Genomic DNA, 22742 nt, shown 5'->3' with positions numbered 1-22742 from the left:
ACTGGCCCCCCGTGGGAATCAAACCCACAACCCTGGCGTTGCAAACACCATGCTCTACCAACTGAGCCACAGGGAGCGGTTAACTTGTCCAACGCTCTAACCACCTGCTTTACATTGCACTCCACGAGGAGCCTGCCTGTTACGCGAATGCAGTAAGAAGCCAAGGTAAGTTGCTAGCTAGCATTAAACTTATCTTATAAAAAACAATCAATCATAATCACTAGTTAACTACACATGGTTGACGATATTACTAGTTTATCTAGCCTGTTCTGCGTTGCATATAATCGCTTAGGTACACGTTGCTCCAACCATAAACATCAATGCCTTTCTTAAAATCAATACACAAGTATATATTTTTAAACCTGCATATTTAGTTAATATTGCCTGCTAACATGAATTTCTTTTAACTAGGGAAAATGTGTCACTTCTCTTGCAAACAGTCAGGGTATATGCAGCAGTTTGGGCCGCCTGGCTCGTTGCGAACTGTGAAGACTATTTCTTCCTAACAAAGACAGCCAACTACGCCAAACGGGGGATGATTTAACAAAAGCGCACTTGCGAAAAAAGCACAATCGTTGCACGACTGTACCTAACCATAAACATCAATGCCTTTCTTAAAATCAATACACAGAAGTATTTATTTTTAAACCTGCATATTTAGCTAAAAGAAATCCAGGTTAGCAGGCAATATTAACCAGGTGAAATTGTGTCATTTTGCGTTCATTGCATGCAGAGTCAGGGTATATGCAACAGTTTGGGTCGCCTGGCTCGTTGCGAACTAATTTGCCATAATTTTACGTAATTATGACATAACATTGAAGGTTGTGCAATGTAACAGCAATATTTAGACTTATGGATGCCACCCGTTAGATTAAATACGGAACGGTTCCGTATTTCACTGACAGGAAAAACGTTTTGTTTTCGAGATGATAGTTTCCGGATTCGACCATATTGATGACCTAAGGCTCGTATTTCTGTGTGTTATTATGTTATAATTAAGTCTATGATTTGATAGAGCAGTCTGACTGAGCGATGGTAGGCAGCAGCAGGCTCGTAAGCGTTCATTCAAACAGCACTTTCGTGCGTTTGCCAGCAGCCCTTCGCAATGCATTGCGCTGTTTAGATTAGGCTGGTGTAACCGATGTGAAATGGCTAGCTAGTTAGCCGGGTGCGCGCTAATAGCGTTTCAAACTTCACTCGCTCTGAGACTTGGAGTAGTTTTTCCCCTTGCTCTGCATGGGTAACGCTGCTTCGAGGGTGGCTGTTGTCGATGTGTTCCTCGTTCCAGCCCAGGTAGGAGCGAGGAGAGGGACGGAAGCTATACTGTTACACTGGCAATACTAAAGTGCCTATAAGAACATCCAATAGTCAAAGTTATATGAAATACAAATCGTATAGAGAGAAATAGTCCTATAATTCCTATAATAACTACAACCTAAAACTTCTTACCTGGGAATATTGTAGACTCATGTTAAAAGGGACCACCAGCTTTCATATGTTCTCATGTTCTGAGCAAGGAACTTAAACATTAGCTTTTTTACATGGCACATATTGCACTTTTACTTTCTTCTCCAACACTTTGTTTTTGCATTATTTAAACCAAATTGAGCATGTTTCATTATTTATTTGAGGCTAAATTGATTTTATTGATGTATTAAGTTAAGTTAAAATAAGTGTTCATTCAGTATTGTTGTAATTGTCATTATTACAAATAAATACAGTGAGGGGGAAAAATGTACACTGCTCAAAAAAATAAAGGGAACACTTAAACAACACAATGTAACTCCAAGTCAATCACACTTCTGTGAAATCAAACTGTCCACTTAGGAAGCAACACTGATTGACAATACATTTCACATGCTGTTGTGCAAATGGAATAGACAACAGGTGGAAATTATAGGCAATTAGCAAGACACCCCCAATAAAGGAGTAGTTCTGCAGTGGGTTTGTCGCCAAACCCACTGGCTCCAGGTCATCTATAAGTCTTTTGCTAGGTAAAGCCCCGCCTATCTCAGCTCACTGGTCACCATAGCAACACCCACCCGTAGCACGCGCTCCAGCAGGTATATTTCACTGGTCATCCCCAAAGCCAACACTTCCTTTGGCCGCCTTTCCTTCCAGTTCTCTGCTGCCAATGACTGGAACGAATTGCAAAAATCAGTCTTATTTCTCCCTCTCAAACTTTAAGCATCAGCTGTCAGAGCAGCTCACCGATCACTGTACCTGTACACAGCCAATCTGTAAATAGCACCCCCAACTACCTCATCCCCATATTGTTATTGATCTTCTTGCTCTGTTGCACCCCAGTATCTCTACTTGCACATCTATCACTCCAGTGTTAATACTAAATTGAAATTATTTCGCCTCTATAGCCAATTTATTGCCTTACCTCCCTAATCGTCTACATTTGCACACACTGTACATAGATTTCTCTATTGTGTTATTGACTGTACGTTTGTTTGTAACTCTGTTGTTTTTGTCGCACTGCTTTGCTTTATCTTGGCCAGGTCGCAGTTGTAAATGAGAAATTGTTCTCAACTGGCCTAACTGGTTAAATAAATACAAAAATTAACTCGGATAACTAGCAAGTTAAACTAGGTGTCGCGTTTATGCTGAATTAATTTTTCACACAGGAAAATATTTACGCCAAAAGCTCTTGCTGTGTTTTGTAAATGCAGCTCTAAAATGCTTATTGTAATTTCTGCTTGGCATCAGACTAATTTTGTGCTTCAGTTGCACTTCTCCATTCATCATGAACGGGCATTTTATCAGCAGACAGCGCTCTGAATGTAGCTACTTTTCTCAGTGTAGCCAGCCTTCTTTTCTCTGCTAAAATGTAACTGGCTACATTATTTTTATGATAAACATTAGAAATATGATGGCCATGCATTATTTTTGAAAAAAAACGAATTTACTTGTGTGTCTGCCAGCAAATAGCACTGCACTTCTGTTGTCATCTGATGAAAATTAAGCTATTTTCTGCCGAATGTGTTGCACTAATGTATGCTTAACAAACATATATAAACGCAACATGCAACAATTTAAAAGATTTTACTGAGTTACAGTTCATAAAAGGAAATCAGTAAATTGAAATAAATTCATTAGGCCCTAATCTACAGATTCCACATGTCTGGGAATATAGATATGCCTCTCTTGGTCACAGATACCTTAAGGTAGGGGCTTGGATCAGAAAACCAGTCAGTATGTGGTGTGACCACCATTTGCCTCATGCAGCGCATAGAGTTGATCAAGCTGTTGATTGTGGCCTGTGGAATGTTGTCCCACTCCTCTTCAATGGCTGTGCAAAGTTGCTGGATATTGACGGGAACTGGAACACACTGTCGTGCACGTCGATCCAAAACAACCCCAAACATGGTCAATCGGTGACATGTCTGGTGAGTATGCAGGCCATGGAAGAACTGGGACATTTTCAGCTTCTAGGAATTGTGTACAGATACTTGCAACATGGGGCTGTGCATTATAATGTTGAAACATGAGGTGATGACAGTGGATGAATGGCACGACTATGGATCTCATCACGGTATCTCTGTGCATTGAAATTGCCATCGATAAAATGCAATTGTGTTCGTTGTCCGTAGCTTATTTCTGCCCATACCATAACCCCACCACCACGGGGCACTCTCTTCACAACGTTGTGAGGCCGATTGGACGTTCTGCCAAATTCTTTAAAACTACGTTGGAGGCGGCTTATGGTAGAGAAGCGAACATTCAATTATATGGCAACAGCTCTGGTGGACATTCCTGCAGTCAGCATGCCAATTGCATGCCCCCGAACTTGAGACATCTGTGTCATTGTGTTGTGTGACACAACTGCACATTTTTAGAGAGGCCCTTTTATTGTCCCCAGCACAAGGCGCACCTGTATAATGATCAACTATTTAATCAGCTTCTTGATATGCCACACTTGTTAGGTGGATGGATTATCTTGGCAAATGAAAAATGCTCACCAACAGGGTGAAAATGCTCACCAACAAAAATGCTCACCAACATCAAATTGATCATAAATACAGTGTAGACATTAATCTTGTAAATGAGTATTGTAGCTGGAAATGGCAGATTTTTTATGGAATATCTACATAGGCGAACAGAGGCCCATTATCAGCAACCATTACTTCTGTGTTCCAATGGCACGTTGTGTTAGCTAATCCAAGTTTATCATTTTAAAAGGCTAATTGATCAGGCTTTTATCATGTTAGTACAGCTGAAAACTGTTCTGATTAAAGAAGCAATAAAACTGGCCACCTTTAGACTAGTTGAGTATCTGGAGCATCAGCATTTGTTCGATTACAGGCTCAAAATGGCCAGAAACAAAGAACTTTCTTCTGAAACTCGTCAGTCTGTTCTCGTAAAACGCTGTGTACTACTCCCTTCACAGAACAGCGCAAACTGGCTCTAACTAGAATAGAAAGAGTGGGAGACCCCGGTGCACAACTGAGCAGGAGGACAAGTACATTTGAGTGTCTAGTTTGAGCAATGGGACGTCTCACAAGTCCTCAACTAGCTGCTTCATTAAATAATACCCGCAAAACACCAGTCTCAACGTCAACAGTGAAAAGGCGACTCCGGGATACTGGCCTTCTAGGCAGAGTTGCAAAGAAAAAGCCATGTCTCAGACTGGCCAATAAAAACAAAAGTTTAGGATGGGCAAGAGAACACAGACACCGGACAGAGGAACTCTGCCTAGAAGATCACTCTGTCATGCTGATTGAGTTTGAATAACAGACTGGAAGCTTCAAAAGGAGGGTGGTGCTTGGAATCATTGTTCTTCCTCTGTCAACCATGGTTACCGGCAAGGAAACACATGCCATCATCATTGCTTTGCACAAAAAAGGGCTTCACAGGCAAGAATATTGCTGCCAGTAAGATTGCACCTAAATCAACCTTTTATCGGATCATCAAGAACTTCAAGGAGAGCGGTTAAATTGTTGTGAAGAAGGCTTCAGGGCGCCCAAGAAAGTCCAGCAAGCGCCAGGACCGTCTCCTACAGTTGATTCAGCTGCGGGATCGGGGCACCACCAGTACAAATCAAATCAAATTTATTTATATAGCCCTTCGTATATCAGCTGAAATCTCAAAGTGCTGTACAGAAACCCAGCCTAAAACCCCAAACAGCAAGCAATGCATGTGAAAGAGGCACGGTGGCTAGGAAAAACTCCCTAGGAAAAACTCCCTAGAAAGGCCAAAAACCTAGGAAGAAACCTAGAGAGGAACCAGGCTATGAGGGGTGGCCAGTCCTCTTCTGGCTGTGCCGGGTGGATATTATAACAGAACATGGTCAAGATGTTAAAATGTTCATAAATGACCAGCATGGTCAAATAATAATAATCATTGTAGTTGTCGAGGGTGCAACAAGCACGTCCGGTGAACAGGTCAGGGTTCCGTAGCCGCAGGCAGAACAGTTGAAACTGGAGCAGCAGTATGGCCAGGTGGACTGGGGACAGCAAGGAGTCATCGTGCCAGGTAGTCCCGAGGAATGGTCCTAGGGCTCAGGTCCTCCGAGAGAAAGAGAGAGAGAGAGAATTAGAGAGAGCATATTTAAATTCACACAGGACACCGGATAAGACAAGAGAATACTCCAGATGAAACAGACTGACCCTAGCCCCCCGGCACATAAACTACTGCAGCATAAATACTGGAGGCTGAGACAGGAGGGATCAGAAGACACTGTGGCCCCATCCGATGATACCCCCGGACAGGGCCAAACAGGCAGGATACAGAGCTTGCTCAGGAATGGCAGCAGGCAGGTGTGAGTGCATCTGCATGCACAGTGAGGTGAAGACTTTTGAAGGATGGCCTGGTGTCAAGAAGGGCGGTAAAGAAGCCACTTCTCTCCAGGAAAAACATCAGGGACAGACTGATGTTCTGCAAAAGGTACAGGGATTGGATTGCTGAGGACTGGTGTAAAGTAATTTTCTCGGAATCCCCTTTCCGATTGTTTGGGGCATCCGGAAAAAAGCTTGTCCGGAGAAGACAAGTTGAGCGCTACCATCAGTCCTGTGTCAGGCCAACAGTAAAGCATCCTGAGACCATTCATGTGTGGGGTTGCTTCTCAGCCAAGGGAGTGGGCTCACTCACAATTTTGCCTAAGAACACAGCCATGAATAAAGAATGGTACCAACACATCCTCCGAGGGCAACTTCTCCCAACCATCCAGGAACAGTTTGGTGACGAACAATGCCTTTTCCAGCATGATGGAGCACCTTGCCATAAGGCAAAAGTGATAACTAAGTGGCTCGGGGAACAAAACATCGATATTTTGGGTCCATGGCCAGGAAACTCCCCAGACCTTAATCCCATTGAGAACTTGTGGTCAATCCTCAAGAGGCGGGTGGACAAACAAAAATCCACAAATTCTGACAAACTCCAAGCATTGATTATGCAAGAATGGGCTGCCATCAGTCAGGATGTGGCCCAGAAGTTAATTGACAGCATGCCAGGGCGGATTGCAGAGGTCTTGAAAAAGAAGGGTCAACACTGCAAATATTGACTCTTTGCATCAACTTCATGTAATTGTCAATAAAAGCCCTTGACACTTATGAAATGCTTGTAATTATACTTCAGTATTCCATAATTGTCAATAAAAGCATTTGACACATATGAAATGTTTGTAATTATACTTCAGTATTCCATAGTAACATCTGACAAAAATATCTAAAGACACTGAAGCCGCAAACTTTGTGGAAATTAATATTTGTCATTCTCAAAACCTTTGGCCACAACTGTAGATACTCCATTAAAAATCAGCTGTTTCCAGCTACAAGTGACCCCAAACTTTTGAATGTGTGTGTGTGTATTTGAACCTTTATTTAACTAGGCAAGTCAGTTCAGACCAAATTCTTATTTACAATGCTTGCCAAACCCAGGCGAAGCTGGGCCAATTGTGCGCCACCCTATTTGACTCCATTTACATTTACATTTAAGTCATTTAGCAGACGCTCTTATCCAGAGCGACTTACAAATTGGTGCATTCACCTTATGATATCCAGTGGAACAACCACTTTACAATAGTGCATCTAAATCTTTTAAGGGGGGGGGGTTAGAAGGATTACTTTATCCTCTCCCAGGTATTCCTTAAAGAGGTGGGGTTTCAGGTGTCTCCGGAAGGTGGTGATTGACTCCACTGTCCTGGCGTCGTGAGGGAGCTTGTTCCACCATTGGGGTGCCAGAGCAGCGAACAGTTTGGACTGGGCTGAGCGGGAACCGTGCTTCCTCAGAGGTAGGGGGGCCAGCAGGCCAGAGGTGGATGAACGCAGTGCCCTTGTTTGGGTGTAGGGCCTGATCAGAGCCTGAAGGTATGGAGGTGCCGTTCCCCTCACAGCTCCGTAGGCAAGCACCATGGTCTTGTAGCGGATGCGAGCTTCAACTGGAAGCCAGTGGAGAGAGCGGAGGAGCGGGGTGACGTGAGAGAACTTGGGAAGGTTGAACACCAGACGGGCTGCGGCGTTCTGGATGAGTTGTAGGGGTTTAATGGCACAGGCAGGGAGCCCAGCCAACAGCGAGTTGCAGTAATCCAGACGGGAGATGACAAGTGCCTGGATTAGGACCTGCGTCGCTTCCTGTGTGAGGCAGGGTCGTACTCTGCGAATGTTGTAGAGCATGAACCTACAGGATCGGGTCACCGCCTTGATATTAGTGGAGAACGACAGGGTGTTGTCCAGGATCACGCCAAGGTTCTTAGCACTCTGGGAGGAGGACACAAGGGAGTTGTCAACCGTGATGGCGAGATCATGGAACGGACAGTCCTTCCCCGGGAGGAAGAGCAGCTCCGTCTTGCCGAGGTTCAGCTTGAGGTGGTGATCCGTCATCCACACTGATATGTCTGCCAGACATGCAGAGATGCGATTCGCCGCCTGGTTATCAGAAGGGGAAAAGGAGAAGATGAATTGCGTGTCGTCTGCATAGCAATGATAGGAGAGACCATGTGAGGATATGACAGAGCCAAGTGACTTGGTGTATAGCGAGAATAGGAGAGGGCCTAGAACAGAGCCCTGGGGTACACCAGTGGTGAGAGCGCGTGGTGCGGAGACAGATTCTCGCCACGCCACCTGGGAGGAGCGACCTGTCAGGTAGGACGCAATCCAAGCGTGGGCCGCGCCGGAGATGCCCAACTCGGAGAGGGTGGAGAGGAGGATCTGATGGTTCACAGTATCAAAGGCAGCAGATAGGTCTAGAAGGATGAGAGCAGAGGAGAGAGAGTTAGCTTTAGCAGTGTGGAGAGCCTCCGTGACACAGAGAAGAGCAGTCTCAGTTAAATGCCCAGTCTTGAAACCTGACTGATTAGGATCAAGAAGGTAATTCTGAGAGAGATAGCAGGAGAGCTGGCCAAGGACGGCACGTTCAAGAGTTTTGGAGAGAAAAGAAAGAAGGGATAATGGTCTGTAGTTGTTGACATGGGAGGGATCGAGTGTAGGTTTTTTCAGAAGGGGTGCAACTCTCGCTCTCTTGAAGACGGAAGGGACGTAGCCAGCGGTCAAGGATGAGTTGATGAGCGAGGTGAGGTAGGGGAGAAGGTCTCCGGAAATGGTCTGGAGAAGAGAGGAGGGGATAGGGTCAAGTGGGCAGGTTGTTGGGCGGCCGGCCGTCACAAGACGCGAGATTTCATCTGGAGAGAGAGGGGAGAAAGAGGTCAAAGCACAGGGTAGGGCAGTGTGAGCAGGACCAGCGGTGTCGTTTGACTTAGCAAACGAGGATCGGATATCGTCAACCTTCTTTTCAAAATGGTTGACGAAGTCATCCGCAGAGAGGGAGGAGGAGGGGGGGAGGAGGATTCAGGAGGGAGGAGAAGGTAGCAAAGAGCTTCCTAGGGTTAGAGGCAGATGCTTGGAATTTAGAGTGGTAGAAAGTGGCTTTAGCAGCAGAGACAGAAGAGGAGAATGTAGAGAGGAGGGAGTGAAAGGATGCCAGGTCCGCAGGGAGGCGAGTTTTCCTCCATTTCCGCTCGGCTGCCCGGAGCAGGAGGGGAGGACCGAGCCGGCCTGGAGGATAGGGGACAGAGAAAATCAAAGGATGCAGAAAGGGAGGAGAGGAGGGTTGAGGAGGCAGAATCAGGAGATAGGTTGGAGAAGGTTTGAGCAGAGGGAAGAGATGATAGGATGGAAGAGGAGAGAGTAGCGGGAGAGAGAGAGCGAAGGTTGGGACGGCGCAATACCATCCGAGTAGGGGCAGAGTGAGAAGTGTTGGATGAGAGCGAGAGGGAAAAGGATACAAGGTAGTGGTCGGAGATTTGGAGGGGAGTTGCAATGAGGTTAGTGGAAGAACAGCATCTAGTAAAGATGAGGTCAAGCTTATTGCCTGCCTTGTGAGTAGGGGGGGAAGGTGAGAGGGTGAGGTCAAAAGAGGAGAGGAATGGAAAGAAGGAGGCAGAGAGGAATGAGTCAAAGGTAGACGTGGGGAGGTTAAAGTCACCCAGAACTGTGAGAGGTGAGCCATCCTCAGGAAAGGAACTTATCAAGGCGTCAAGCTCATTGATGAACTCTCCAAGGGAACCTGGAGGGCGATAAATGATAAGGATGTTAAGCTTGAAAGGGCTGGTAACTGACAGCATGGAATTCAAATGAGGAGATAGACAGATGGGTCAGGGGAGAAAGAGAGAATGTCCACTTGGGAGAGATGAGGATTCCAGTGCCACCACCCCGCTGGCTCGATGCTCTAGGGGTATGCGAGAATACGTGGGCAGACGAGGAGAGAGCAGTAGGAGTAGCAGTGTTATCTGTGGTAATTCATGTTTCCGTCAGCGCCAGGAAGTCTAGGGACTGGAGGGTAGCATAGGCTGAGATGAACTCAGCCTTGTTGGCCGCAGACCGGCAGTTCCAGAAGCTGCCGGAGACCTGGAACTCCACGTGGGTCGTGCGCGCTGGGACCACCAGGTTAGAGTGGCAGCGGCCACGCGGTGTGAAGCGTTTGTATGGCCTGTGCAGAGGGGAGAGAACAGGGATAGACAGACACATAGTTGACAAGCTACAGAAGTGTTGTTTCTTGTATTATTGTCTCTTGTGTCTTTAGAGAACTGTTTCACTTTGATATCCTTTTTCTTCTGTCCTGATTTTCTCTTTCTTTTCTTCTGTTAACTAGATATTCTTTGTTATTCTTTGTTAGCTAGCTAGCTTCTTCCAAAAGAGTCCCTAGCAACTGCTTAGCAACTGGTAAACAATTCAGCTAGCTAAGATAACTACAATTTTATGAAAAAAGGCTTTTGAAAAAAGTTACTAATCTTCTTTGTTTGTTGCTTGTTTTTTCTCCTATTCAGTCTTGCAGTTTTCTTTTGCTTTTTTCCGAAGTACTTCACTCTAAAAACCATGTAAATTTCAATATTTGTAGGAGCTCAATTTTTCAGCAGCTGCTGCTCAATTTGGAACTCCGGAGACTCCCAATCACGGCCGGATGTGATACAGCCTGGATTTGAACCAGGGACTGAAGTGACACCTCTTGCAATGAAATGCAGTGCCTTAGACCGCTGTGCCACTCGAGAGCCTCTATAAACTAGTGACTGATTTTGAACATTCAAGCTCATTCTGTTGTAGATTAAAGATATTGAAAAAACTTCAATTACAAATGTCTACATGAGGTATAACTTAGCATTCTGGTTTGTTTACCTCAAGCTTGTTTACCTCACTGAAGCACAGTTGTGGATGACTTATCTAATGAGACTATCTAAATGGGTTTTCTCTCGCTCATTCCTCTCAGGTGCTAGTGAACCTGCTACGTGCTCGACGTATCTTTGTATTTGAGCCCCCTCCCGGTGTCAAGGCCAGCATGCTGAGGACCTTCAGCAGCATCCCCGTGGCTCGCATGTTGTGACGGCCCTGAATGTTTCTGAACCGTCTCAGTGCTTCTCCTTCCAATAGAGCGCTTTCCCTTTAATTCTCAATTAAATAGTGCTTCTCCTTCCAATAGGGCGATTCCCCTTTAATTCCCAATTAAATAGCCAGCATCAGCTGCGCAAAAGTGGAGTTGTGATGGAAACATGAATGAGGATGTGTTCGACCCTTAGTTCTGAAGCTTCTCTCTTCCGTTTGTTGTGTTGCTGTAAAAGTGTGCTTTGTGTAGCCTAATAGAAAATCTACCCAGGATCGAATCCACTCTTTGCATCCGTGGACTACACCTCTGTTGGTTTTCGTGGCCTTTCTCCGCTGGAGATCTGTCGGCGGATTGGCTTCTCTGACTGACCGACTGACTACAACCTTTTTTGTGTACGGTATTTCATTTGTTTTGGGGTGATGTATACCGTGATGATTTATGTAGTTAGTTGTAGTTGAGGACGTATTAAGATTTGATATGCTTTATAGTTGTAAAATATTTATTATTTTCATTGTATGATTGACACTGGGTTTACGCTACACTGTATGAACGGACAACCATTGCGTGACGAAGGTCACTTGAGTTCCCTGAACTTGTTTACCGGGCTGGACTCTTTTTAGGCCCGAGGTACAGGACATTTCTGGAGGAACCAGAGCTGTTTAAAGCTCATTATTGTTATATTGTTGTGTGTGATCATTTATGTTGTTAATACAACCACGCAAAACAATACAGTTGTTTTGTAAGTTCTTTCCAATGTTTTAAGGGTTCATGAAAAGTGTATTTCCATCCTGACATTTACATGAGTCCTTTGTATTGGTGTAGACTTGACGGACCAGGTGGGACTCATTCCCTCCCAAACTAAAAGGAGAAACTAATATTTTCTCTGGTAGGCACAACCTACCTGGCACCCCTATAAATGATAACCTCAAGTCAAAACCGTTACAATGTGCAAGGTGACACAACCATATGAATACTGATTCTCTCTGGCTTTCTCTCACTGTGCCTTCCTCTGCCTCTCTCTTTCTATCCTTCTAGCTTTCTGATGTTCTCTCCTGTCACTCTACCTCTGTGTTGGTCTCTCACTTACACACACTCCTTCCTCTAAACTTGACTGAATGTTTTCTTTTGACCGTAATTACTAAACCAACCTCTTCCTCACCACATCTGCAGGCTCCCAATGAGCGCGCCCGCCTCTACTTCCTACTGGCCTGGTTCCATTCCGTTACGCCCCGCTGGGCTGGTCCAAGAAGTACGAGTTCGGCGAGTCGGACCTGCGACACTGTGGACACCTGGCTGGACGACACTGCTAAGGTCAGTCACACGCAAAATAGACACACATAAAATACACCCACACTGTTGTCTCTTACGTACGTTTTTATATAAAAACGTACGTAAGAGACAACAGTGTGGGTGTATTTTTATATATATATATATATATATATATATATATATATATATATATATATATATATATATATATATATATATATATATATATATATATATATATATATATATATATATATATATATATATATATATATATATATATATATATATATATATATACACACACACATATATATACACACACACACACACACACACACACACACACACACACACACACACACATTAAAAAAAAATTATATTTAACTAGGCAAGTCGGTTAAGAATACATTCTTATTTACAATGACGGCCTAAGCCGGCCAAACTCTCCCCTAACCCGGACGACGTTGGGCCAATTGTGATTCAGCCTGGGATCGAACCAGGGTCTGTAGTGACGCCTCTAGCACTGCGATGTACTGCCTTCGACAGCTGCGCTACTCGGGAGACTTTCTGTTTGCAGCAATTCTCTGTATTAGATGATGAATCCATCCTGAACCTGATTCTATGTGATTGGAAACTCCTATACGGATCTGACTTCTGATAATGCAATTCACACACAATTTATACATTCTTGCAAATGGGAATGAATTTGTTGGTCACAAAATAAACACAAAAAATGTGTCCCTAGAGCGCAGTGACCATAGAATTAGAACATATATACAGTGCTGTCCAAAATGAAATGATACAATGACTGAGGTTAAAGTGCAGACTGTCAAGCTTTAATTTGAGGGTATTTTCATCCATATCGGGTGAACCATTTAGAAATTACAGCATTTTTTGTACATAGTCCCCCCATTTTAGGGAACCCCAAAGTATTTGTGCAAATTAATTTGTGTATTCAGGGTTCTATCCAGGACTCTAAATAATATATTTTCATTAGTAGCACTGGTGCTCCCAAAATGTAGGTGTGCCTGGAAATGCATTTTATTTTTTTACAAATGATTGAGATACAGCCTATATGAATTCTAGCTACTTTTGAAGCACATGTTGTGCCCTATAAACTACACTGAACAAAAATATAAATGTAATATGCAACAATTTCTAAGATTTTACTAAGTTACAGTTCATTTAAGGATCCTAATCCATTGATTTCACATGACTGGGAATACAGATATGCTTCTGTTGGTCACAGATACCTTAGAAATCCAGAAATCCAGTTGGTATCTGGTGTGACCACCATTTGCCTCATGTAGCACAACACATCTCCTTCACATAGATCAGGCTGTTGATTGTGGCCTGTGGAATGTTGTCCCATTCCTCTTCAATGGCTGTGCAAAGTTGATGGATATTGGCAGGAACTGGAACACGCTGTCGTGTACGTCGATCCAAAACAACCTCAAACACGCTCAATCGGTGACATGTCTGGTGAGAATGCAGGCCATGGAAGACCTGGGACATTTTCAGCTTCCAAGAATTGTGTACAGATACTTGCGACATGGAACACGCTGTGAACACCTGTAATGCATTATCATCTTGAAACAGGAGGATCTCGTCACGGTATCTCTGTGCATTAATTTAAAATGCAATTGTGTTCGTTGTCAGTAGCTTATGCATGCCCATACCATAACCCCACCGCCACCATGGGGCACTCTGTTCACAATGTTGACATCAGCAAATTGCTCACCCTCACAACGCCATACACGCGGTCTGCCATCTGTCCGGTACAAAACGTGATTCATCCGTGAAGAGCACACTTCTCCACCGTGCCAGTGGCCATCAAAGGTGAGCATTTGCCACTGAAGTCTTTTACGACGCCAAACTGCAGTCAGGTTAAGACCCTGATGAGGACAACGAGCACGTAAATGAGCTTCCCTCGGACGGTTTCTGACAGTTTGTGCACAAATTCTTCGGTTATGCAAACCCACAGTTTCATCAGCTGTCCGGGTGGCTGGTCTCAGACGATCCCGCAGGTGAAGATGCCGGATGTGGAGGTCCTAAGCTAGCGTGGGTACACATGGTCTGCGGTTGTGAAGCCGGCTTATGGTAGAGAAATTAACATTCAATTCTCTGGCAACGGCTCTGGTGGACATTCTTGCAGTCAGCATGCCAATTGCACGCTCCCTCAACTTGAGACATCTGTCATTGTTGTGTGACAAAGACACATTTTATTGGCCTTTTGTCCTCAGCACAAGGTGCACCTGTGTAATGATTGTGCTGTTTAATCACCTTGATATGCCACACCTGTCAAGTGGATGGATTATCTTGGCAAAGGAGAAATGCTCACTAACATGTATGTAAACCAATTTGTGCACAAAATGTGAAAAATATGGAGAGTTTCTGGGATCTTTTATTTCAACTCATGAGACATGGGACCAACACTTAACATGTTGCGTTTATATTTCTGTTCAGTGTAATATGTAACATTGTGAAGACATTCGTTTATTATACATTCTCTTTAAAAATGTCAGGTTTGTGATGAAGACATGCAAGACATGTCGTTCATTCATTGATCTCCTGAAGAAGCTATCCCTTTTCCTTACTGTTCCCCCAAATGTTTGATTATACTGGTAAAGTAACCAGGTTGTTTGCAAGCTAGCCAATGAGGTAACATGACTGAACAAAGTAAACAACTGGGTAACGATGCGTGAGTAGTTTTTGAACGGCCTACGACACGGTTTATGTTCTGAATGTAAAATGTGGTCCCGGAGTTCAGCTATAGGAAGATACAAATATTGCGCCGGTAATATGGGTCAGATCCTATGACCTGGTTAGGCTAGAAGCAGGCCGTTTTCCCTGTAGTAATGGTGCAACCATGATGCTTTTCTTTCTAGGGCACTCTGAAACAACAGTACAGCGAAGCCTTATTACAACAATTATTATCTAGGAGATTTTATTTCTAGTCGCACGGTGCTCCTAGAATAAAACTTTGCATATGCGACCAAATTGGTCACACTTTAAAGCCCTGACTGTATGTATTTCTATGGTGGTAACCTTCTATTCTCCTCTTCCTCCACAACCCTAGGTCCGACAGAACATCTCACCAGAGAAGATCCCTTGGGCGGCCCTGAAGACCCTAATGGCCCAATCCATCTACGGCGGCCGCATCGCCAACGAGTTTGACCAGCGGCTGCTCAACACCTTCCTGGACCGCATCTTCACCACGGGCAGCTTCGACTCAGAGTTCAAGCTGGCCTTCAAGGTGGACGGCCACAAGGACATCAAGATGCCCGATGGCATCCGGTCAGTGGCCGGGGTTGGGCGGTAGTGGTGTTTATTTAGTTTAGTTTTATTTCATTGCATTGGCAACTAAAAGCTGCATTTTTTTGATACAGTACATGCAAAAAAACATGAAACATGGTTTCCAATATATTGTGACCAAACCTTCTCAGCAAAACTTTTGTAAATGTCAAAGAAATTCATAGGAAACGTTTACATTCTTTAGAAGTGCAACTTCTGAAATGCACACATTTAGGAAAGGTTGAATTTCAGAAGTGGATTTTATAACTTTCTCCATACTGTCTCATTGACACTGTGCTGTTCTGTGTCTTTTCTTCTAGACATGAGGAGTTCATGAACTGGGTGGAGGTGCTGCCAGACACCCAGACACCGTCCTGGCTGGGCCTGCCTAGCAACACTGAGAAGGTCCTGCTCACCACTCAGGGTATGCTATTGTCTGCTGCTGGTTGTCCCCGGCTGCAGCTGAACTCAAGGAGCGTGACCGGGTTTGTCTGTGGGATTCTTTGTCAGCAGCGAGGAGAGCTACAGGAGCTCATCTCCAGTTTCTCCATTTCTCTAATAGCTCTACATATGTTCTAACGCATCTTATTTTAATTTTAAATCCTATAGAAGACTTCCATTGATGCAGAACATATTCTTACATTGCTTCTGTTAACTTGGATGCAATGGCATTGGTGGCTCATTTTTACTCCCTAGGTCTCTTTCCTTTTCCTCCTATCAGTTCCAGTGTTATAACACAAGCCCCTTGTGATGGTAGCTGTACCCATGTGAATGGGGGTGTTCTCACCCAAGCAGCTGCATTTCAAATTCATGTCTTGCTTAGCTTCCGGTTCCAACTCCCAGCCGTTGATGCATCCATCCCTCTTTTCCCATTTGAATACATTGATTTCTCTCACAGAGCCCTGGAAACCTTTTTCATGCACGACTTCATGCCTCCATCACTTTGAGTTACTATGATTTTCTCAGAGCCCACAGGAACCCTCCTCACTTTTTATATTGCATGGTCTCCTGTTTACTCTTGACTTGGTATCCGTGTCCTTGTTTTCGTCATGTCTTCTTGACTTATTGTAATCGCTAATTTTGAAGCACAACTACCCCTTATTAACATGTGTATGAGAATGCAAGGCTTTGTCTTTTTTACAATGCAAGGCATTGGTCAAGTCCACCGTTAATTTCTTCTCCCCTCACTCCTACTCCTCTTCCTTCCATGGGCTTGTCTCCTCCCTAACCCCCCTCCCTTCTCCTCTCTGGTTCCCCTTGTTGGGCTGCTCAGGCACTGACATGATGGGTAAGATGCTGAAAATGCAGATGCTGGAGGATGAGGATGACCTGACCTACGAGAAGGAGACGAAGCGCGAGCGCACGGCTGGATGCGCACGCTGCGCACCACTGCCACCAATTGGCTGACGCTCATCCCGCAGGTGGTCAACCACCTCAAGCGTACGGTGGAGAATATCAAGGTAACGTCCCATCTGGTTTGAGCAGCATCTCTGGGATCTGATGGGTTGAGGTTGGAAGAGTGTTCTTATGGTATTTTGCCACTTCTATTTCTTTATATTACTTATATTTCACACGTACGTATGTACATACCGTAACACTTCAGGTAAACGCAGAGTCTCAAATAGCCGCCTGTCCCTCTAACTAGCCGGGCAACGGCACACATTTCAGCAAATAAATGCCTGTTTCAAATAAACGCTGGGTCTAAATGAATTGATTACCATGAATTGTTTTAGGTTTAATGTTTGATTTTTTTACATTGAAATAATTTGAGTAATTTCTGAATGATTTAATCAAAAGTTTTTATTTTTACGAAATAGAGGCATACTAAAGGAAAAAGAAACGGGACATGGTGTGTAGATAACACATTAGTGCAGGAAATGAGGAAATGTATTAAAATGCTGGAAATTGAACAATTAACTATGCAAATGAGCAAAAGCTGTCTGTTAAGGAAATGGACGCCTGTCTCAAATAGAAGCCTGTCTTTAATAAGCACCTGTTGTGTTCAGTGATTTAAGCAAATAAACGCTTGGGCTATTCATTTAAGTTTTAGGGTACACTTGCGCACACTGACTAAAAAACTGCCGTCTCTTAAGGATCTTTGCATTAAATGATGAATCTATCCCGAACCTGATTTCATGTGAATGAAACTCGTATACGGATCTGACTTCTGATAATGCAATTCACAAACACTCAGGGTGTGGGTTTCTTTTCAAGGACTGTACAGGTGAAAAGAATGCCACTATCTTGTTTACAATTTTTTTTTTTAAAGATATGTCCTCCTCCAACCCACTCTCACACACAGGATCCCCTGTTCTGCTTCTTTGTGCGTGAGGTGAAGATGGGTGCCCACATGCTTCAGGAGGTGCGGCAGGACCTGACTGACGTGGTGCAGGTGTGCAAGGGCAAGAAGAAGCAAACCAACGACCTGCGGACCCTCATCAATGACCTTGTCAAAGGTTCTCCTCTCATTCTTTACACAATCCTCAATTTTTATTAATTCACTACTATTTCTACCACATTGGTCTCAGTTTTACTGCACTAGCCAAACAATTTAAACTCCTACACTTCTTCCACTACCATGAAACGCTTTTATACAGGTGAAGCAAGCTCACATTTTCTTCCGGAAATGTACCTTTTCCAGTTATACCCCAATGTGGTTGTAGTCACAATATGTGAAATGTAATATGGTAACATATTGACTATTTCAAGTCAATATGGTTATATAGAGTCTGTCTGGAAGGATTTCCAATGCTAACATGTCGCATGTCTCCTCCAGGTATCCTGCCCCGTAGTTGGTGCCGCTACACGTGCCCCCCTCCATGGCTGTCATCCAGTGGGTGGCCGACTTCAGCGAGCGCGTCAAGCAGCTGCAGGCCATCTCCCAGGGAGCTGCCAGCGGGGGCGCTAAGGAGCTCAAGGTACGTTCATCTGACTTCTATATTAAAGGGATAGTTTCCTGTCATAGGAAGATCTTAGTGGATTTGGTGTTACCTTAAAATGACTCCATTAATGATTTCTCACAGTTGATAGATGCCCTATTTGCCTAATTTGTCAGGTTAGCATATTGCTAATGTTCGCATCCCATTTGGATATTATTCATTCAACTCTGAATGACTTGAACTACTCTAAAGAAGTCAATGAACAGTTGTTCATTTTTACAGTTAAGAACAAAGCCACTCTAGAAGTTATCCCTTTAATACCACATGGTGGATTTGCCATGGATTGATGCCATAGTTGACCATGAACTTGAGACATTGGACTAGGTATTGGACTCCACCCACTCTGAATTCATGTCTCTTCTGTCCAGAACATCCATGTGTGCCTGGGCAGCCTGTTTGTCCCCGAGGCCTACATCACGGCCACCCGTCAGTACGTGGCCCAGGCCAACAGCTGGTCCCTGGAGGAGCTGTGTCTGGAGGTCAACGTCACCACCACCCAGGAGGCTGTGCTCGACGCCTGCAGCTTTGGCATCAAAGGTCCACTCATCAGTCTCTCTATATACAGTACGAGTCAGGGCACTAGGTATTCTCACCAGAGAGGAAGAATTACCACAACACCAGCGGAACACTAAAGCTACTTTTTGATATAGTTGTGCTTTGGCGCAGATTTTTCTAGGGCTGGTTTCTTGGACCCATATCAAGGCTAGTCCTGGATCAAAAAAACATTTCAGAATGGAAACTCCATTGAAAGAGTGTTATTTGGTTGGCTGTGATGACACACTTAGCCTCATTGAGGAGTGCTTTGATAATGAGAACACCACCTTAACTCAGAAGTTATTTGAGTATTAATGTCTACTGACTGGAAGAAAAAATAAGTGTTTAAACCAGCCCCTATTGTTTATCTAATGTTTATGATCAACCTAAGTGACCTTAACATACCCCTCTTTCTTCCTGACAGGTCTGAAGCCGCAGGGAGCCACCCACGGCAATAAGCTCTCTCTCTCCAACTACATCTCCACTGAGTTGCCACTGACTCAGCTGGGTGAAGCAGTCGAGCGCTGAGAAGAGGCACATGGTACAGCTCATAGCAACATAAATACTGCACTGTACATGGGAATGTACAAATGTTAAGCTTTTGAGCTCAAAGCTTTCATTGGATTCAATTCAATACAAAAACTTTATTTATCCCCCTGGGGTATTGCCAGATTACAAATATCAACTTTCTCCACATATAATACAGACCTCACATTCCCTTAGAATGCATCCAATAAATAGATGGCTCATAGGAAGTCAGTCAAATACCTACAATTAAGTTGGGCGCTATTCCTAGTCTATATTGTCCAAATACCATTAAAATTGTACTGTCTTAATGACAATACACACTTGTATATCTGTCAATCCCACAGGTCACTCTGCCTGTGTATTTGAACTTCACAAGAGCCGATCTCATCTTCACTGTAGACTTTAACATCGCCACCAAGGAAGACCCTCACAACTTCTATGAGTGCGGCGTGGCAGTGCTCTGCACAGAGTAGTGTCACCAGAAGCCTAGAGAATTCCTATTAATAATCATTCCTATTAATCATTTATTTGTAGTATAGTACTCTTATTACTCCAGTCTGTATGGGTAATGTCCATATGAAACACTTTATTCAAGTAACTGTAGTGGAAGTAAAATCTGCATTTAACATCAATAGTAGGGGAAGTGGTCAAGAAAGTATTGAGTAATGTGGTCAGTTGTCTTGTGTATGGGGAAAAAAAGGTGGCCCATGGAAAATGAGTCAGCTGGTTTGTGTATGGAAAAGGGAAGTTGGAAAAAGCAAGGACGAAGGATTCTATGAAGGATTCTGTATATTTTTATGATGGTGTAAAGATGTTGGTTAATGACAAAGTATCAATGATTTAAAATGTGGTTGCTAGTTATTAAATTACTATTGGGCATAGACTGCATACATTTCAAGATGTATTTTTTTTTAAATGAAAGACTGTTCCATGATTTGACTCTTAATGCGTGACCTTTTCAAAATGCATGACTAATAATTGCGCACAGAAGAGCCTGTGCACAATTACCATATTACTAGTCTCCTTTTAAAAGTGAGGCAACCATATTGCTGCTTACTTATACAGATAGAATGGCTAACCAAACTATGGCTAAACCTGAGCCCTTTACTTTGGAACTGTGTGATATTTGATTCATTGTTCCTCTGTTCTTGGGCTGAATTCCAAATGAACCCTAGCCCCTTGATGTAATGTGGAATGTTCACTCTGATATAATTAATACAATTGTCCAATCCTTTCATATGTACAGATGATCCTCTACATTCATGGGGGTTGTATGAGGGGAGCTGTCTGTCGTTGTCAGAACAGATGGAGAGCCACAAAGCAGAATGTGCTGTGGTTACAGGAAATTCAGAAAGATTGTGGATGCTTTATTCTCAAGGACTTACAGAATACTCAAATCGAGTCACTTTAATACACTGCTCAAAAAAATAAAGGGAACACTTAAACAACACAATGTAACTCCAAGTCACACTTCTGTGAAATCAAACTGTCCACTTAGGAAGCAACACTGATTGACAATACATTTCACATGCTGTTGTGCAAATGGAATAGACAACAGGTGGAAATTATAGGCAATTAGCAAGACACCCCCAATAAAGGAGTGGTTCTGCAGGTGGGGACCACAGACCACTTCTCAGTTCCTATGCTTCCTGGCTGATGTTTTGGTCACTTTTGAATGCTGGTGGTGCTTTCACTCTAGTGGTAGCATGAGACGGAGTCTACAACCCACACAAGTGGCTCAGGTAGTGCAGCTCATCCAGGATGGCACATCAATGCAAGCTGTGGCAAGAAGGTTTGCTGTGTCTGTCAGCGTAGTGTCCAGAGCATGGAGGCGCTACCAGGAGACAGGCCAGTACATCAGGAGACGTGGAGGAGGCCGTAGGAGGGCAACAACCCAGCAGCAGGACCGCTACCTCCGCCTTTGTGCAAGGAGGAGCAGGAGAAGCACTGCCAGAGCCCTGCAAAATGACCTCCAACAGGCCACAAATGTGCATGTGTCTGCTCAAACGGTCAGAAACAGACTCCATGAGGGTGGTATGAGGGCCCGACGTCCACAGGTGGGGGTTGTGCTTACAGCCCAACACCGTGCAGGACGTTTGGCATTTGCCAGAGAACACCAAGATTGCCAAATTCGTCACTGGCGCCCTGTGCTCTTCACAGATGAAAGCAGGTTCGCACTGAGCACGTGACAGACGTGACAGAGTCTGGAGACGCCGTGGAGAACGTTCTGCTGCCTGCAACATCCTCCAGCATGACCGGTTTGGCGGTGGGTCAGTCATGGTGTGGGGGGGCAGCACAGCCCTCCATGTGCTTGCCAGAGGTAGCCTGACTGCCATTAGGTACCGAGATGAGCTCCTCAGACCCCTTGTGAGACCATATGCTGGTGCGGTTGGCCCTGGGTTCCTCCTAATGCAAGACAATGCTAGACCTCATGTGGCTGGAGTGTGTCAGCAGTTCCTGCAAGAGGAAGGCATTGATGCTAATCCAATTGAGCACATCTGGGACATCATGTCTCGCTCCATCCACCAACGCCACGTTGCACCACAGACTGTCCAGGAGTTGGCGGATGCTTTAGTCCAGGTCTGGGAGGAGATCCCTCAGGAGACCATCCGCCACCTCAGCAGGAGCATGCCCAGGCGTTGTAGGGAGGTTATACAGGCACGTGGAGGCCACACACACTACTGAGCCTCATTTTGACTTGTTTTAAGGACATTACATCAAAGTTGGATCAGCCTGTAGTGTGGTTTTACACTTTAATTTTGAGTGTGACTCCAAATCCAGACCTCCATGGGTTGATAAATTGGATTTCCATTGATTATTTTTGTGTGATTTTGTTGTCAGCACATTCAACTATGTAAAGAAAAAAGTATTTAATAAGATTATTTATTTCATTCAGATTTAGGATGTGTTTAAGTGTTCCCTTTATTTTTTTGAGCAGTATATTAATGTAAAGCACATCCTTCTACCACATATTTTTTCCTTAACTACCATACAATAGAACTCGCAAATGCATTATTTATTCAGCCCCCAAAATATCACTGCACCAAAATATAAACCAGCAATACAAATTAATATGGAATGCTATTCCTTACATGTGTAAGAATGAAGTTCTTCAAATTCTGTTGAAAAGAGTGTAAGTGCATATTTGCATTCATACTGGACTCAGAGAGATGTCATCCTTGTAAATGTGAATGGCCACAACAGACAGAGCCCAACTCGCCTCAGGAGGAGAATCCCCAGTCTCTATTTTGGTGACGCACTGCCTCTTCCTGTGGCCGCACACTTGTGCTGTCTCTGCTCGTGGAAGACCGAACTTCCATTTGAAGAGTCACCTGAACGGGACGGGACTGTCAGGAG

The 22742-nt window shown here is 44.1% G+C and overlaps 2 non-coding genes and 1 pseudogene across 2 annotated transcripts; all 3 read left to right on the top strand.

Annotated features, from left to right (window-relative positions):
- The window catches only part of LOC115162693 (cytoplasmic dynein 1 heavy chain 1-like), a 42881-nt pseudogene extending 22562 nt beyond the window's left edge, over positions 1 to 20319 (top strand).
- Positions 12679 to 12751, top strand: LOC115162753 (small nucleolar RNA SNORD50). The gene has a single exon (XR_003869642.1). It is a non-coding gene; the product is annotated as a small nucleolar RNA SNORD50 (small nucleolar RNA).
- Positions 17487 to 17558, top strand: LOC115162752 (small nucleolar RNA SNORD50). The gene has a single exon (XR_003869641.1). It is a non-coding gene; the product is annotated as a small nucleolar RNA SNORD50 (small nucleolar RNA).
- Positions 20320 to 22742: the final 2423 nt, after the last annotated feature.

This window comes from Salmo trutta, chromosome 25 (genome assembly GCF_901001165.1).
Source record: "Salmo trutta chromosome 25, fSalTru1.1, whole genome shotgun sequence".
NCBI lineage: Eukaryota > Metazoa > Chordata > Actinopteri > Salmoniformes > Salmonidae > Salmo > Salmo trutta.
This window is presented reverse-complemented; position numbering and strand designations above follow the sequence as displayed.